Raw genomic sequence first — 19,532 nt, forward strand, 5'->3', positions numbered from 1 at the left:
TAATTTCCAACCTTTTTCAAGACATCTGAAATCTTACACTAAGAGCCCGTCTCCTGGGACTCGCCTCAAGAGTTCCATATAAAAGTGCAATACCACTGGGAGGTATTGTATTTTAAGACTTATACGTCTTTGCACTTAAAACACCTTAAGGCAATGTCAATTCACACCTGAGGGATATTCATTGACAACTAGCTGAAAGCAAAATAACAGGAAAAACAGTGCATCACACAGTTTGCCAGGAAACGGTGCTAAAACAAACCAAGGACAAACTTTGTCAAGTTCACACATTCTTGGTCCTCCATATGTGTGCAATAATCATCCTATTGCAAGAGGTTTTGGTGCATCACGTTTGCAGGACACATATTTATAGTTTATTGTAAAAATTAACAGTGGTAAGCATTAATCTCAAACAGTAGACAGGCTAATGTACAATGTTAAAGTGTGGAATACATGATTTTCCTGCAACCGGTCAAAATGTAATTGAAAAATTGTGAGTGTATTCATCTTTCAAGTAAATAACGGATATTGTTGTTTTGTTAGTTACTCATTCAGATTATGGTGGCCCATTTCCCTCCCTTGATGAGGTCAGAAGGGATTCCCTGGAAGGATGGGAAGCAGAAGCAACCTTTACTGAGTAGAGAGTATGTAAACCCAGACTATGCTTCTCAGCTGGGTCAAAGAGCATGGGGGTCAACTCACAGGGGCATATCCCACTGGGTCATCAGCACAGAAGCGCCAGAAGTAGAAACTTGGAGTTCAGAGATTCAGAGGAGACGAGAGCAGAAAGAGAAGACTGTAATAAATGAACTGCTCAGACAAGTACTGGATGCTGAAGGCAGGGCCAAGAGTGGATCTTTGTGGATTTGCATCACCTAGTGGCTGGTCAGGTGTCTGGGGTACTTGTTTATAGTGTCTGGGATAGGATGAATCTATTCTCTGTTCTATTTAATTTGATGTATATGTGTGTGTAGTGTGTTGAGTACTTCCTGTGGGCCAGGTTCCTGTTAGACTTTGTGAATATTAACACCATCACCACCAACACTTACTCTTATGCACTGCAATAAGTGATTTATGTATATTACTCATTTAATTCTCATAAAAATCCCTTTAGGTGAATGTTATCTCCTTTTACATATGGGGGAGCAAGTTTGATGATATCAAAAAATATGTCCAGGGTTACATGGGATACAACTGATAGAGCTGGAAATTGAGCTTAGTTTACACATTTTCTAAAATTTATGATCTTACCTAGTATGCTTCAGAGCAGGCTATATACATTAATCTGTTTATAAATATTAATGAAAACAAAGAATTCAAGAATTTCCATAGCATTGGCTGGGTAATTAAAATTAAGCTTGTTAGGTTATTGGGTCATGAGGAACCCCTAAAGCAAAGAAAAAATTATTCAGTCTTAAGCTTTGCGGGTATTTCTTTTCCACTTTTGCCCATCCTCACTCCATCCTCTCGTTCACCGTGTTGTGAAGGTAAGAGAGTATATGATTAACAACTGGATTCAGAACTCTCTCACAAAGATAAGTTCTTATGAGGAATTACACAGAGCACAGTGAAAGAAGTTCTGAAGACGACGGCATAAGATCAAAAGAAAGCACCTATCTGGTTTAAGGCCCTGCTCTGGGTGCTGTGTGATATGAATGAATATCTTGCATCACCACTGCCTTCCAGGAGCTTAAAAATCTGTTGAGATGTTACCCCAAAGCACATGATACCTAGTGAACCAGAAAAGAATTAAATAAAAAAACCTCCAAGAGATATCACTAAGCAGTTTAATTGAGAAATAATTTCTCTTTGTGCACAGTATGAGGAATCACAGAGACTGGAAAGAAAGCTTGCATTGAAGTCAAAAGAGGTTCTTAACTAGTAATCCAAAGATGCATAGGCTTTGGCTTGGAGGTGAGGCTGAGGCAGTAGGAATGGAATGAACGAAGCCATGGAAAACAACGTTAAGAGATGAGGAGGAATTCAGTTTCGTGCAGACTTGGATCCAAGGACTGGTGGCAGGTAAGGCCAAGAAAGTGGGCTGGTGCAGAGGCGGTCAGACCGGTGTGTGGGTGGTAAGAAGAAACCTAAAGCTGTCCTTCCACACTCCAAAATACTCTTTCTAATCTTCAGAGCTGGCCCTTCCTTCCTCTTTCTTTATCCTCCAGTCCAAGACACATATGTCCGACTGATGCTTATAAATATTAGCTTTGGCCCTGGGCTTTCAAAGCCTTGGGTGTTTGGGATGCTGACCAAGGAGGGCCTTTGTGAGCAGTGCAGTGGGGTAGATACACTAGGTGGAGCTCTCCAACCAAGGCAGGAAGAGCCTCCACTGACTAGGCAAAGTCTGACTGAGGTCTACCTTCCCCTAAATCTGAAGTGAGTTGCTTTCCTACTTAGTAAAGGAATTACCATGACTTGCTTTAGTGAATCCTTCATCGCTTTAATTTTAACTATTTAGCTTTTTCATGATATTTTTGAGGTGTGAGGGCTGGGAGATTTATTTCTTAAAGATGTTTTTGAAGCTCATTTTGGCAGAGGGAATTGAGAGCTGCATTAAAAGCTGGTGCTCTTCTGCTCGGATATCAGGTAGATGATGATCTTTTAAACTCAAACAACTTTCATGCCATTGAGTGTCTGTTTTGTTTTTTTCCTAGTGCTTAAAGTTTTCATACTATTGCTAAGCTTTATGGCAATAAATAACTAATCAGCAATTACAGCCCTTTCTCAGAAGTGTGAAGGAAACTCTATTTCTGCTTGAGATAAGCCTTGAGAATATTTAGAACAGAAGCTCAGTGTAAGTGGGGCATGAGGAGTCTTCGGTGGTGGGTCACTAAGGGAACATGCATTCCACTACCTGGTCCTTGGCCCAGTGGGGAGAGTCAGGGGTTGGCACAGCATAGGGACTCAGGGAACCATGAATTGAGCACCCATTCTATCCATATTTATCTTTGTCCACTTTTACTTCTTCTTTACCTGAAGACTAGAGCAAAAATTTCAAGGGCTAAGTGGAAATATTAGGGCCACCCAGAGCTGCCCTGTGACTTTGTCTTTTCAGAGCTGGCGATTCCCGTTCCTTTCCCATCTTCCCATTCCTCTTGTGACTGCTGTGATCTTCTCTGAGACTGATGGCCCCACCCTCTTCCATTCCACCTGAACCTATTGCCCTGTCTTTCTCTCCTTCAATTAAAATGACCCTATTCCATGCTTGTGATGATTTAATAGCTTAGTCCTTATAGTACTGTTATGATTTCAAAAATTGTAAAGTTCACAACTACACTTATACTTTTGTAACCCCTTGACCCAGCTTTAGACTTGTAAAAATATATTCACTGTATTTGAGACTCCTTGCTAGTTAATCTGAAGCAATGGCCTTGCAGTGCCTGAGTAGAAGCAAAGCATGTCAATCACCGCTTCCCCTCAACTACATGTTAACATCATGCTTGCCTCAACAAAAGGAGTGGAGAATTTCAGGCACAGGTCAGGCTGATGAAGGAGATGGCTTGTGGGTGACCAGGTCATCAAGTTCTGTCAAATCGCACCTCTATGGGGAGAGTTTTAAATCACACAAAATCTCTTGGACCCCTTCTTCTGCAGCTCTTTACCCTGCCAGTATGTTGGTATGGCATATCCAGATAGGAATAATCTTGCTGGAGCAACATTCTGGAAGGCTTGTTGCTAATGTCTGCTCACTCAAATCACCAGAATCTGATTATGATTGTCCACTGGGCACAGCTATTCCAGGTAATTATTTATTATGATATTTTCTGTGGAGTTTCACACTGGGTCTGGTAATGAACACAAGAAGAATTACATGAGGATAATTAAACAACATACCCTAGAATGTACTAGGTCCCACTTGCTACGTAGTTAACAAGCAAATATACATACACATAGGTACATACCAAATTACCGAATCTTACACATTCAAGCAATCATAAGATTTCCCATCTTAACTCCTTAGAGAACTGGTAAAGATTTGGTCAGGAATGCCTAAGGGAAATATCTATGCCCAGTTCCCCTCCCCATTTTCATCTTGTTCTAGGATGTGATTTTGTTATCTTCTGTATGCCACACTATTCCTTATTCCTCACAGGTCTGTGTTGGAATGATTTATTTCTTGAATCAGAGCTCTTATACTACTTTAGAATTCTCAGGCTCTCTGCAACTGCTCAGAATTCATACTTTGAGCTTCTATCAGCTGTATTTCATCAGTTAAAGAATCCACCTGCCAGTGCAGGAGACATAGGAACTGCAGGTTCAATCCCCATGTCGGGAAGATCCTCTGGAGGAGGGCATGGCACTCCACTCCAGTATTCTTGCCTGGAGAATGGACAGAGGAGCCTGGTGGGCTACAGTCCATTGTTTTGCACAGAGTCTAGCGTTGCACACAGTCGAACATAACTGAAGTGACTGAGCATGCATTCACACACTCATGTGTTTCTTTAATCACCCTGCTTCCAAAGTACTACTGCCCAGGTCTGTGTAATGTTGGAACTTCTGGAGATTTTCCTTTTTTTCCCCATCAGTGTACAGTGCTGGAAATGATATAACTCTCTCCTATGCTTCACGTCATCTTTTTTTTTCAGCCCTCTCATTTAGTGGAGGCATTATGAGTAGTTGTAGACATAACTGGCTGTTAATTGAAAAGATAACAACTTGTAGACCAACTAGTACCTTTTATAATGATCAAACCGAAGTCTTGACTGTTATAAAAGTATCATTCATTTTAGACTACTTCCCCCCTCAATCTGAAACATGCGGAGATCTTCAACGATTTTTTGCCTATTCAGTTATGAAAACCTGAGTCTGATACTTGGGTTCTCATCTTCACTCCTGTCTTAGGGCCAAGACAGCAAGCAGCGTAGCCCATGGCACTTCTGCTGAATGTCTCCAGCCTTCTTCCACAGGGAAACCAGTCCAAAGCAAAAAGACAGTGTTACTAAAAGCCACAAACTGTGATTGGTGGGGCAGGCCATGGGAAGAAGAACAGCTTTGGCGCTCCTCCTCTCCAACAGAAAGGCTGCAAGCCCTGAGACTCTCCTAGCCTTATAAGCCCTTCACTACCTTAATGGCTAGTTGCTGGGTGCCCTGGTTGTAGAACCTGGTGGGCTTTCAGTAACCAAGCTGTACCCAGTACTCCTACTCTCTCTCTCTCTCAAGACAGTGGCAGAAACCTCAGGGGTCAGTACTGTGTTGGTTAGGAGGTAAAATTCTGGACTGAACTGGGGACCACAGAGACTTTTTCATATTCTTTTCCATTATGGTTTATCACTAGATAGTAAATATAGTTCTCTGCTAAACAGTAGGACCTTGTTGTTTATCCATTCTATATATAACGGTTTGCATCGACTAGTCGCAGACTCCCAATCCATCCCTTCCCTTCCCACTCCATGTGGGCAACCACACAGGTGTTCCTTATGGATAGACTGTAAGTTTTTAATTGAACTGTAAAACACCTTTATCATTTGAACACTATTGTTTAGAAAATGCCATGATTCAAGCTGATGTGAAAATTGTGTGTGTGTATGTATTCGCATGGCTCCTTTCCCAGATCCTAAAGTCTCACTGCTTTCTTTCCTCCCAACAAATAATTATCATTATGGATTGAATTAACTGGAAATGACAAAGAGCAATGTTTGATTTTATGATTACTATAAATCAGTAGTGCCAGAAAAATATTGGCTTGATAGGTCTGGACTCTTTAGTCTGAGTTCCCTGAAGGTCAGTGTTTCTTCAGCATCAGTAGGGTATCTAGTCTGTCTTCAAGTTGCTTTTCTGTTTGGAGCAGAATAGACAAGGGAGAAAACTTTTAAAGCCCTCTTATAAAAATGCTTCTCCTGGTTACTGCCTGAATGAGTGGCTTAACCATTTGGGTTCTTTTTATGGGGCAGTGTTTCTTTATTAGCGTAAAGGAAGTTAGCATGCTTTGAGAACAGAGGCTGCTTTATGCAACTCTTAACACAGTAATAAGAAGGTACTCAGGTTGCATTTGCTGATTAAGTGATTGCAAAGTCAACTCTAATCTGCCGCTCGACTCCTCTCTCTATTAATGAAAACAAATGTAATCCTGGCACACAAACTTTAATCTGGAAATGGCTTTTAGAAATCCACTCTACTGAATAAATGGTCCATTAGAGCCCATCAATATTAAGGTTAAGAAGGTACATTAGACTAGATGGAAGTGGGTGTCAAAGGGGGTGAGGTATATTTATTTCAAGATATTAATAGATAAAAAATTGACATCTACATTTTTACTTGTTTTCTATTCTTACTGTCAGTCTAAAATGTTATAATGTCTGGAAATTGTTAAGAGCTCAGAAGGGTTAAGGTTTTACCCTACCTGTAATTTAATACATTAGTCTGTTGCAGTACAGTCCCTGGGTTGGGAAGATGCCCTGGAGACGGGCATGGCAACCCACTCCAGCATTCTTGCCTGGAGAATTCCATGGACAGAAGAGCCTGGTGGGCTACAGTCCATGGGGTTGCAGAGAGTCGGACGTGACTGAAGTGACTTAGCACACACAGTGTCATAGATATCGGCAGAAGATACAAGACATCTGGGCCAGAGGCAAAAGACTTCATTACTCACTGACATAGAAGTAGAGTATCAGGATTTTCTTGTGGCAGTTCCTTGAGTCTTGGTTCTCACAGGGTGACACAAAGAGGTCTAGATGACAGCTGCACATGCAGAGTGTTTCATGACAGGAGAGCTACCCTCAGCTTGGGGAACTCAAATCCATTACAGTGATCAATGTGGAAGCCTGCCCTTTGCTCCAGAGGAAAATGCTCTATCTTCCAAGGCTGCTTTCTGTACAGATATCCTTGAAAACTACTTCCAAACCGAGGAAGTCAGTGCCTTGCTAACGAGATGTGCATAAAAATGAGTCCACTGGAGAAATTGTCCTGAAAGAACGCGATCTCTATGCCCACTGCAGCTCTCCATCCCTTTTGCACTGCTATCTTTAGGCTACCATCTTGACTGGAATGTAGTGGTCCCCACTGCCTCTAGTTTCTGCTCTCAAACTGGCCTTAGAATGATGCTGGGTATTTTTATTTTCCTTGGCTCTGAACACCTGAGGATTCCCAGGGATCTTTGTAATCCATAAAGATGATTAAAACACACAAATTACCATATGTAGAACAGATAGCGAGGGGAAATTTGTTGTGTGATGCAGAGAACCCAAAGCAGATGCTCTGTGACAACCTAGAGGGGTGGGATGGGGTGGGAGGTGGGAGGGAGGTTCAAGAGGGAGGAGATATATGTATGCCTATGGCTGATTCGTGTTGATGTATGGCAGAAACCAACACTATGTTGTAATTATCCTCCAAAAATAAAATTTTAAAAATTAATAAAACTAAAATTAAAAAATTGAAAATAAGGTGACAAATCAACTAAATTTCTGGCAGGAGGAAGTAACATTTATGGGGCCAGTGCTGATACCTGCTTGGCCTAGGCATAGGGAAGGAAGAAGAAATGAAAAGGAGAGGAGAAAGATACAGTGCAGGAAAGAATGGACAAATGAAGGACAAGAGGGAAAAAAGAAGAGGACTAGAGTGCTCCCTTCCCCCATTTTAATTAAAGGGCTATGCATTCATGGGAATGAGAAATAACGAGCGCAGACTTATCTGACAGAGTTTGTCAGCCACTGATTATGACAGGCTGATGAGCAGAAAACCTAAGAGAAGGCAAGAAAAGAGGAGAGAGGGCGGAATCCATGGCATAGTTCAAATCTAACTGTATTTGTTGAGCTTTTTCTTTGAGTATTTTTATCTGCCATTTTCAATAGAACCAGGGACAGTATTTAGCATCTATTTATGAAAAGTAAAGCAGTGAGTCATAGAATGATGGTAAGGCGAAGGCCCCAGAGGAAACTGTGGGTAGCAAAGAAATCAAGCTTTCACATATTGAACTTGCTGCAAAAGATAAAGATGCTTTTTTAAAAAGTTCCTCTCTTTGGTAGAGTGAAAAATTTTAAGGGAAATTTGAAGAAAACATCTTATGTAAGTTTAAGGCGAATGTTTGATGGTTACAGTTTACAGAGAAACTTAAATTAATCCAGAGTTCTCTAAAGATGGGAATGTGGACTCCACTGGTACCAACAGCATTTGATTGTGAAGTGTGCCTCTGCCTGTAAGGTACCATCTTGATTGAGCTTCTTAATCTCCTCAACAACCATCCATGACTTTACTAACTCTCCTTAATAGCAGATGAAACACTGGCACGAAGCTTAAATGACCTGCCCACTAGTGGACCAAACTGAGTCACCTGACTCCAAGCCCAGATTTTGGTCCATGGTGTTAGACTGTAATGGAAACTGGTTAAGCAAAAAAGCAAGGGAGAAAGCATGTCTTTTCTTCCTCTTTCTTTTTGCTTAAAGTTGATCCTCCTCTCTAAGACAGACAATATGGCAGGCTACTCTTTGCCACACTCTGCTCATGCAATGAACAGCAGCAGGGGCAAACAGATGCCTGAATCAGGGGATGTGCTGGTCCAGTGGGCAGAGATGAGCAGCTGCCTCCTGGGATCATTCGTGCAGAAGGGCCTCAGTTTCTAAAAGGTAGAGAAGGAGAGCTTTCCAGAGCAAGCTGCCACCAACAACAATGTTTTTGGGTTCTTATGTTCTGATTTTTTTTTTTTCCAGAAAGTAGTTGAATTTCCTCATGAAATACTGTGGTCTTTCTCATCATCATTAAAGTGGTTCAACCTGCTGGGCTGGAAATTTGTTTTGTTTGAGCCCAGCTTTTTTTGGAACGGCTGTCTTGTACAAGTCCTGGAATCCATGGAGACGAGGAGTTAATGGGTACAAAGTGTTAAGTCCTGAGTGAACGAAAATTACAACTATCATCCAAGCAGCATCCTAAATTTATGTTTCTTTCCTAAGGAGATGATGACTTATGTTAGCCTTATCCAGGAAAGAAATTTTAGCCAGTTTTATCTTTTACCTCCCGACCAGTTTCCTACCTGGTCTTGTCTAGCCCAGTGCCCTTCTGCTTCCCTTATTTCCTCCTGTAGAACATGAATACTACTTTTAACCTCAGGGAGGTATTGTTCAATGATTACTGCTCTATTCTGTGTGTTCTCTATGCATCAATCCTATAAATATTGTCTGTCATAGAGAAAAATTGTCTCAAGGGCATGGAGTTTGTTATGGTGAAGTCTGTCTACAAAAGCGACAAACACAAATTTGTGTTGAATAACACTTCACGTTAATTTGAAGACAAAGTTGACAATGATAAGGGTGACAAACTTTTTCACCTTTACTGAAAGTGTGTAAGTGTAAAGTAAAATCTCTCAGTCGTGTCCGACTCTTTGCGACCCCGTGGACTGTAGCCTACCAGACTTCTCCATCCGTGGGAATATCCAGGCAAGAGTACTGGAGTGCATTGTCATTTCCTTCTCCAGGGGATCTTTCCGACCCAGGGATCGAACCCAGGTCTCCCACATTGCAGGCAGATGCTTTACCATCTGAGCCACCAGGGAAACCCAAGGGAAGTGCTAAATGTATTCCCAAAAGTCTTCAGAAAAAGAGCCTCAGATGCACTCAAAATCACGGAGAGTGAACAAAAAAGGAGGAAGAAGAAGGAAGAGGAGGAGAAGGCAAGAAAGAAGGGGAAAAGAAAAGGAAGAATGTTACTCTAGTCTTGCCCTTTCAAATCTGTGGAGAGCATTTCCACTTACACATTCTGTCATGATGTGAAATTCAACATGCCTTCACCCAAACTCTCTGTCTTCCCTCTCAAAGCAGCTCTCTCGATTAGCATCTCCATTTCAGATTTATTCTCATAGCTTCCAAGCTCAAAACCCCTGAGTCATTTATTATTGCTGCCTCTCTCATACACTCATGTCCAATCAGTAATCAAGTCCTGTTGTTTCTGCCTTCAAAATAATTTCCCTATCTTTCCCTTTCGGTTTCCATGGATACCATCAAATCTCCCTTTTCGCTTCATGCCTGGACAACTACAGTAACTTCCTGAGTCTCTTGGCTCCAATCTACCATGCATACGGCTTCTGTGGAATAATCTGTTCTGTCATATCACACCACTGTCCAGAAACTCTCAGTGGCTCCTCACTGATCATCCTTCAAGTCTAAATCCTTTAAAGTAGCTTGCATGGTCTTCCGTAATCTGACCATATTTCAAGGATTTCTGCTCATTTACGTGATGCTTTTGTGCAAAACTGAGGAGGCACCCACTGCAGGCATAGAAAGCCTGGTGATGTAAACTTACAAAGAGAAGCAAGCGTTTGTGTGAACACCCTCTGAAGGGTGGTCGCATCTCAGGAAGCATGCCTTTTGCTGTGGGGTACACAGAGCCCTTGGAAAGTAAAGGACATGCAGTGTTTCAACCCCTAACCTCTCCAAGTCCCTTGCAGGTACAATCTCCACAACCATTAGCAGAGCAGCCTCGTAGTCTACTTGTTCCAGCTGACTTCCCTTTGCTCCTGAGTTCACACAACTTTGATTTCCTTGAGCAAACTGTACTTACTTTGACCAAAGTACCCTGACTCATGTGTTTTTTGCATTTCCTGAAATATACTTCTGCTTCCTCATAGCTGGGTCATTCTTGATTGCCCTTCAAAATTCTCCTTTAGATGTTATTCTTCTGGGAACCGTTTTCTAATTCCACAGTCTGAAAAAAAACCTGACCTCCTAGATTCCCAGGCCATGATGCATAATCAATCATAGTGCAGAAAGGTCAAGAGCGATGACCCACAACTCAGATAGTGGGCCAAAGCAAACACTTTTCAATTCTGTGATAACTGACTTTATCTGGCCCTGGACTTTTCATTTCTGGAATGTTGGAAATCTTTAAACTTGCTCCTTGTGAAGTAATTCTGTCCCTTTTGGATAATCAGACAATGCAAATGTTCTAACTCCCTTCTCAAAGGAGTTGGAGTGCGAGTGGGAGAATGTTTGCATGGACCAGTCTATCCAGGAAGAGGTCAATGGTTTCTGTGTTGTCCTTTCTGCTTCCTTCTGATTCTCTGTTAAGCTCATCTCACCTAGTATTTGGGAGGCAGCCTCTGTGCACATTAAAATTGCTACTGAGCATCTGACTGTTGGAACTCAGAGTCTGTTATCCCAAGGTGAGTGATGCACGGTGATCCCTCCTGGAGAGCTCAGCTGTTATCTCCTGCCAATCGGCGACCTTATGGTGCTTCAGATTCCCAGGGACTCCATCTCATATCCTGCTTGGCCTGCCTTTGCCTCTAGCCAGTTCACAGCCAGCATGCATGGTTCACACCCCAGGAGGCATCCAGGAGCTTTGGGGTTCCTTCCACATCTGGTAAGTACCAAGGCAGAGTCAAGTGCACCACACCAGTCCCTGGTCTCCACTCTTTGCTGCTTCAAGGTCAGTTTGGACAGCCTGGGAGAACACAGTGCTAGCAGGGATGCTCTAGATTTCCCCCTCAATCTGTCTGGAGTTTTTGTGGTAAACTCTTACCAAAAACCCCTCATGTCTCCCTGTTCTGGGGATAGACTCAGGGACCCACGACCATGCTCTCTGTACCCTGACCTCCTTAATTTTTTTTTTAGTTGTTAAAAATGTTAATCAAGCACTTTTAGCTGAACCACAGGTTGGTAAATTTACTTTCTCATTAAGACCACTCAAGAAATACATTCTCTCAAAACACGTGTCTTCATAGCACAATCTCTAACTAAAAAAGAGAAATTAAGTGTGAAAAACACCAGCATCTCTCATACACAGAGTCTTCTTTGAAAACTCTCATATATGACAATAAGGAGTATTTTCTGTGGGCTCTGACCTTCAAATCTCCTTATCTGACCTCTGTTCCTCAAGTCAGGAGTTCTTTCTTTCCCCTTCCTGCTCCTTAGTGGATGGTAACTTCCCTTTAGTTATAAGCTTAAATTTATCTCTATTTAGAGCTTATAATAAAATTATATGTGTAACACTTCCCTTTTCTTTTTTTTTGCTCCTGATATGAAAGGCCAAGTTACTGAACTTTAGAGATACCTTTATTTTTTAGCAAGTTCTGGCTTATATTGCTACAATCTTGCCATAGGCTTCAAGATCCTCTCTTACAAATCAAAAGCTGAACAGTGACTCTTTCTTTGCATTCAGCTATAACAACAACAAAAAAGATCCTCCCAGAAGTAACAATGCATCTGGTTTTGTAGAGGAGAGTCTTACACAAGGAAGAATGAAAAAGGAAACCATTAGTATATTGCAGAAATGTTATCTACTGCTGCACAAACACCTATACTGTAATCACAGTTTCCCTGATCTGTCTTCCCTTCAGTACTAAAAATCTACCATGGGGATGTGTCCTATTCAATTTCGCATCCTACTATAAATAAAACAAAAGCAAGGTTTAGGACTGCCTCCTAGCCATCCCTGGTCCACTGGGAATGACAGGGGAGAATCTCAAAGGAAAACAAATTATTACAATTTCAACTCTCAAGCATGGAGTAGCATGGTGGAGAAGATGAATAAGCATCATTCTGGAAGTTTCTGAGTTCTTAACTAACTAGATCCTACATTGATTGGTTGGTCAGGTGAGAATTTTGCAATCTTGTCAGTGGGTCTTCAATAGGGAAAAAAAAACTAGATATACACTGTGTTGTTTTAGGCTTCCTTTAAGAGAATACCATAGGTGGCTCAGACAGTAAAGAATCTGCCTGCAATGTGGGAGACCTGGGTTTGATCTCTGGATTGGGAAGATCCCCTTGGGAGAAGGGTGTGGCAACCCACTCCAGTATTCTTGCCTGGAGAATCCCGTGGAAGAGGAGCCTGGCGGGTTACAGTCCACAAGGTCACAAAGGGTTGGACATGATGGAGAAACTGAGAATATTTTATATTTCAGGCTTAAACTCTTCAACAAAGGTAGAGGAGAATCTTTTGACTAAAAGGAGGAAGATTTGTTTCAAGTAGAAGATGTGCAAACATCATCCAAATGGAAATTCTCCCAAAGGAAAATTTCCTGGGGAAATCCACTAACACAGAGTCAAAGAAAATTTACTTTCATGATCTAAATGTTTTCAAACTTTTATTTAATATAAAACGTTTGTTTTCCAAATAATGTCTTACAAGTCTAATAAGTAAGATAAATCAAAGTGAAGCTACAAAGTTTGCATTATCTCAGAGACTTAAATCCTCATCAGTCTTCAGCATCTCTCCCACCGCTCTTCTTTCACCTGCACACAACACTGAGGACAGATGGAGCTCGGTAGACAATCTGACAAATTCATCATACCCCTTCTATGGAGCAGGAGCTTTGTTACCTTCTGCTTCAAGCTTTTATAAACCCAAATGTGGTTAAAAGAACTACTTTTCACAATACATCTAGTCAATCTGCAACTTGCTTTCTGATGAGCTGTTTGAACACACACATGTGTTAGAAGAGCTGTGAGGATAGCTATTTGCTTGCATGACCAGGTATGTGCATCAATTTTGGTTGGGGAAACAGTGGAAACGGTGGCTAACTTTATTTTTCTGGGCTCCAAAATCACTGCACATGGTGATTTCAGCCATGAAATTAAAAGACACTTATTCCTTGGAAGGAAAGTTATGACCAGCTTAAACAGCATATTAAAAAGCAGAGACATTACTTGGGCAACAAAGGTCCATCTAGTCAAGGCTATGGTTTTCCCAGTCGTCATCTGTGGATGTGAGAGTTGGACTATAAAGAAAGCTGAGCGCCGAAGAATTGATGCTTTTGAACTGTGGTGTTGGAGAAGACTGTTGAGAGTCCCTTGGACTGCAAGGAGATCCAACCAGTCCATCCTAAAGGAGGTCAGTCCTGGGTGTTCATTGGACAGACTGATGTTGAAGCTGAAACTCCTATACTTTGGCCACCTGATGCAAACAGCTGACTCATTTGAAAAGATCCCGATGCTGGGAAAAATTGAGGGCAGGAGGAGAAGGGGACAATAGAGGATGAGATGTTTGGATGGCATCACTGACTCAATGGGCATGAGTTTGGGTAGACTCTGAGAGTTGGTGATGGACAGGGAGGCCAGGCGTGCTGCGGTTCATGGGGTAGCAAAGAGTAGGACATGACTGAGCGACTGAACTGAACATTGTCTGACAAGGGGAATGAGTCTTTCAAAATCTAGGCCATCTAAACAGTTCATTATATGGTGGCAGTTTAGTGTAGTCGGGTCAGAAAGGCCTGGTTTTGAATCCTGATTTCGTATATTTTGAACAAATCTCTTGACTTCCCTATGCCTCCATTGCCTCACCTGAATATGGGATAACTGTAATATTTACAACTCTTAAAGATGTTCTCAGTTCAGTTCAGTTCAGTTCAGTTGTTCAGTTGTGTCCGACTCTTTGTGACCCCATGAATCGCAGCACACCAGGCCTCCCTGTCCATCACCAACTCCCGGAGTTCACTCAAACTCATGTCCATCGAGTTGGTGATGCCATCCAGCCATCTCATCCTCTGTTGTCCCCTTCTCCTCCTGCCCCCAATCCCTCCCAGCATCAGAGTCTTTTCCACTGAGTCAGCTCTTCGCATGAGGTGGCCAAAGTACTAGAGTTTCAGCTTTAGCATCATTCCTTCCAAAGAACACCCAGAGCAGATCTCCTTTAGAATAGACTGCTTAAATTCCTTGCAGTCCAAGGGACTCTCAAGAGTCTTCTCCAACACCACAGTTCAAAAGCATCAATTCTTCAGTGCTCAGCTTTCTTCACCATCCAACTCTCACATCCATACATGACTACTGGAAAAACCATAGCCTTGACTGGATGGACCTTTGCTGGCAAAGTAATGTCTCTGCTTTTGAATACGCTATCTAGGTTGATCATAGCTTTCCTTCCAAGGAGTAAGCGTCTTTTAATTTCATGGCTGCAGTCACCATCTGCAGTGATTTTGGAGCCCCCCAAAATAAAGCCTGACACTGTTTCACTGTTTCCCCATCTATTTCCCATGAAGTGATGTACAAATAAAATCACAAAGGTAAAGTGGCATAGTACGCTGAATGTAGTAAATGTTAGCTATCATTACTATTACCAGGCTGGCAAAAATAATATTTTTGTGTTGGTATCATTTTTTGAATATGGTCAGCTCTTAATAAGTAATGAGCAAAGGACAATTCATTCCTGTATACATCTGTATATTAAAACATACTTGTGGTACTGGTTGGCGCTAGGAGCTGTGGTAGATACTACGAGTACAAGGCTAGTAAGACTCATCCTCCATCCTCAAGAAGTGTGCCTTCTCATGGTGGAGCCAGAGAAGGCCAATGACCACTCTCAGGAGACCTGTGGAAAACAGTTCTACCTATTTACACAGGGTGTGATATAGATGGATAAAAGGAAGACACCTCAATGCAACTGTGGCATTAGAACAGGTTTCAAGAAGGTTGGAAGTGAGCTAAGATTTGAAGAATGAGTTGCAGAATTGTGGACATAAGGAACAACATGTCCAAAAGGACTAGAGATGAGAAACATCTTGACATATTACTGAATTTGTAATAATTTAGTATGATCCAAACAGAAGGTACATAGAAGAGAGGATGAGTTGGGGAGTTGAGTTGAGCAATTGCAAGATCTTGTGGGGTGTTGCACACTAAGAAAAAGAATTTGGACTTTATCAAGAAAAATGAAGAGTTGTTAAAGGAGTGTAATCAAGGGAAACAATATCAGCTTTGCCTTTTAAGAAGTCATTCTGGTGGAGAATGGCTTGTATGGGGATGTACTGATAAAAGTATGATCGGTTAGGATAGGAAAGCAGTTAGGAAGCTATTGCTATAATTAAGTATGAGGAGGTTAAAGAAAGAACTAAGGAATGAGAGTAGGTATAGAGAAAGGTGTGTGGTGGGGGCAGATTCAAGAGATATTTAGGAGGTAGAATCTACTAGGACTGGGTGAGTGTTTGGACTGTGGCCCTGTTGGCGAGGGAGGAAAGAAAGTATAGACAAAGTCTATCCTATTCTACTTTGGGTGATATTTATCTAGATGGCAACTGTAAGAAAAAGGCACTGATTTGGTATTGAAGGAATGAGTGGGCATAATTAATTTGAAGACTTTTTGGGTTTTAAAGAGTAGCTGTCCCATAAGCAGTTGGATTAGGGATCTCAAGTTTAACCAGGAGGTACAAGCCAGAGAAATGGGCTTCCCAGGTGGCACTAGCAGTGAAGAACCTGCCTGCGATGCAGAAGACAACGAGATGTGGGTTTGATCCCCAGGTTGGGAAGATTCCCTGGAGGAGGGCCTGGAAACCCACTTCAGTATTCTTGCCTGGAGAATCCCATGAATGGAGGAGCCTGGTGGGCTACAGTCCATAGGGTCTCAAAAAGTCAGACACAACTCAAATGACTTAGCATACATGCACAAGCCAGAGAAATATGTTTAGAGTCAATGTCACATGCATAAAAAAGAGGCGATATTCTCAAGGAGAGTACATAGAGTAGAAAAGCTAGGGTAAAAATAGAACCCCAGGAGGCAATAAATTTAAGATTTAATTAGAGACAGTAGATTCTACAGGGGAGATTGGAAAGAAGCAAAAAAAGGGAAACCAGGCAAGGACAGGTGGGGTTATAGAATCCATAGGAGGAAATGGTTTCATAAAAGAGAAAGTAGGTGCATCAAACCCCACAAAAGTCAAGAGAGAAAACTTTGGAATATCCACTGAAACTTGGCATTTTGCGGGAAAGTAGAGTCAGCAGAAAAGTCAAGTAGACATTGAATGTCTAATTGTATGGCTGTAAAGGAAAGAACATGAGTTTGAGTGAACTCCTGGAGTTGGTGATGGACAGGGAGGCCTAGCGTGCTGCAATTCATGGGGTTGCAAAGAGTCGGACACGACTGAGCAACTGAACTGAACTGAACTGAAAGGAAAGGAGACAGAGTGGGATCTTATGGAAGTGGGAGCTTGAGGTTAAAAAAGTAACTTTGGGGGGGCATTTAAACCAGTCATTCACTTTCTCCCAGATTTGTATTTGAGAAGTCTGGCATGACTCAATGGATCCTCTGTTTGGGGTCTCGAAACAAGCAATCAAAGTGTCAATGAGGCTGGCTCTTATAAAGAGGATTTGGGGAAGAATCCACTTTCAAGTTCTTTCAAGTTGTTGGCAGAGTTCAGTTCCTTATGGTGATAGGACTTAGGTTTCTATTTTCTGGCTGAGTCCTTCCAGTAGAGGCTACCTGAATTCCTCATTAGGTGGTCTCCTCCAGCTTTAAAGTGACAGCAAATTGAATCATTTTCATGCTTTATATTTCTTTTTATTTTCTTACTTCTAGCTTAAATTTCTTAAAATTCTTAATTGTAAAATACATACAGTGTAAAATTTACAATTGTAAACATTTTTAAGTGTACAGTTCAGTAATGTTGAGTATATTCACAGGGTGCAACTAATCTCCAGAACTTTTTCATCTTGCAAAACTGAAACTGTACCAATTAAACAGAAACTCATTTCCCCCTCTTCTCAGCCCCTGGAAACCACCATTCTACTTTCTGTTTCTATGAATTTGGCTATTCTAGATATTTCATGTAAGTAGAACTATACAATATTTATCTTTTTGTGACTGGCTTACTTTGCTTAGCATAATAGTCTCAAAGTTCATCCATGTCATAACGTGCGTCAGAATTTCATGGAGAAAGAAAATTTTAAGACGGAAAGTATGAGAAAATAAATTGATGCAACAGGCCTTAGGAAAGGAAACAACCCATGTATTAAGATTGGAGAAATCCTGCTTGAATTCCTACCACTTGAGAGTTATTGTTTGTTCTTCAAGATCTTTCATTCTTTCAATCTCCCAGGTAAAAAGCAAATATATCTGGAGATGAGTAAGCCATTAAATAGCCAATAAATTGATTAGTTGGCAATTGGTTGAAATCTAGACATTACAAGAAATGAGAAGACAGTGTCCAAGGATCAGACTGGTGGTCAAAAGTCATCCTTCCTAAGAATCCTACAAAAGTCTTCTCGATTGTCTTGGAAGGGAAATTATGGCTTTACCAAAGAAGATTTGCAATTTCATTTAGTTTGGGTTAGGTGGCTATTAGTCTATTTTTGAACAAGAAGAGATTATTGACAAAGGAACAGAGACCAGAAAGGCCTCAGTGAGTGGGAAATCAGACTGAAACTAGATATTTCCATGGAGACTCACTTTTTCAGAGCAAATCAATTGTACATGGAGACTTGGAAATGACTATATTGCAAAGGGTTCAGCTCTCAGGGGCCTTATGAGACACTTTATATCTCCAGCTATGGCCCCCTCCTCTCACCTCTTGTATACTCAGCTACTACTTGACAAATGGACTACAGCCTGCCAGATTCCTCTGTCAATGGAATTTTCCATGCAAGAATACTGGAACAGTTTGCCATTTCCTACTCCAGGGGATCTTCCTAGCCCAGGGATCGAACCTGCATCTCTAGTGTGTCCTGCATTGGCAGGAAGATACTTTACCACTAGCACTACCTGGGAAGCCCTTAGATGACTAAGGAATCTCAAAATTAACATGTCCAACACTCTATCCTGGATTTCCTACCTCTCTCCCAATTCTATGCCTCTCCTACTTTCCCCCAGTTCAGAAAATGTCTTCAGTATCAATCCATTTGTTTAGGCAAAATTCTGGAAGTTTTTCCCTTTCCTTCATGCAATCTATCAGCAAATTCTGGCAGTTCTATTCCAAGAAACTTTTACTTCTTCCCATCTTCCGTGAATCATCCAGTTCAAGCATCAGTACTTCTCATCTATACTGAAAGCCCTGTTAGGTCTATTGCAGTTGACCTAACAGGTCTTTCTGTCCCATTTCTGCCAGCCTTCAGTCAATTCTCCAAACAGCAGCCTCAAAATCTCTCAATGTCTTTTCACTGCACTTGGAGTGAAATCTAAGTTTTCTATCATGGGCCCTGGAGCCTGTTAACATCTTATCCACTTTTTTCTCTTTTCTAACCATTCTGCAGCTGCTTCTGCCTCCTTTCTATTCCTCAAACTTTCAAGTTTTGTTCTCCTCTGAAGGCTCTTCTTTCCACCTGGAAACACTCTTCCTCCAAATCATTTCATCACTGTCTCCTTGTGGGTATTCTGCTCTCAGCTCAAATGTTGCCTCCGTAGAAAGTCTATCTAAATCTACAGAAACCTCTCACTCAGTCACTCTGTGGCATACCACCATCTTTATAGATATTTTCTGTGTCTGGAAAGATCATTTGTATCTATATGCTTATCATGAGTGTACAACCACCAAGGAGAAAAGATCTAGTTTGTCTAACCACCGCCTTCCCAGAATGTAGAACAATTTATGGTACAAAGTAGGTGTTCAATAAATGTGTGTTGATTGAATAGGTGAATCCTTTGCAATCCTTTACAAAAATCCTTTGAAAATGCTGGTGGATTAATCAGATGGTGAGCAGCGCACCCTGTTTTCACAGTGAATTTCTGCTTTTGTGAAAGATGAAACAAGAACATATTATTCAACGAATTAACAATAACAGTTCTGGATTCTTCCGGTTACAGGGTAAATGTGTTTGAAGGTGAAAACAATGTGGTGTTGATCTCCTTTCCTGGCTTTGCAGAGAACCAGGAAGATGAAATCAGTGATTTCAAAATGAGTCACTGGA

This window comes from Budorcas taxicolor, chromosome 15 (assembly GCF_023091745.1).
Source record: "Budorcas taxicolor isolate Tak-1 chromosome 15, Takin1.1, whole genome shotgun sequence".
Lineage (NCBI taxonomy): Eukaryota > Metazoa > Chordata > Mammalia > Artiodactyla > Bovidae > Budorcas > Budorcas taxicolor.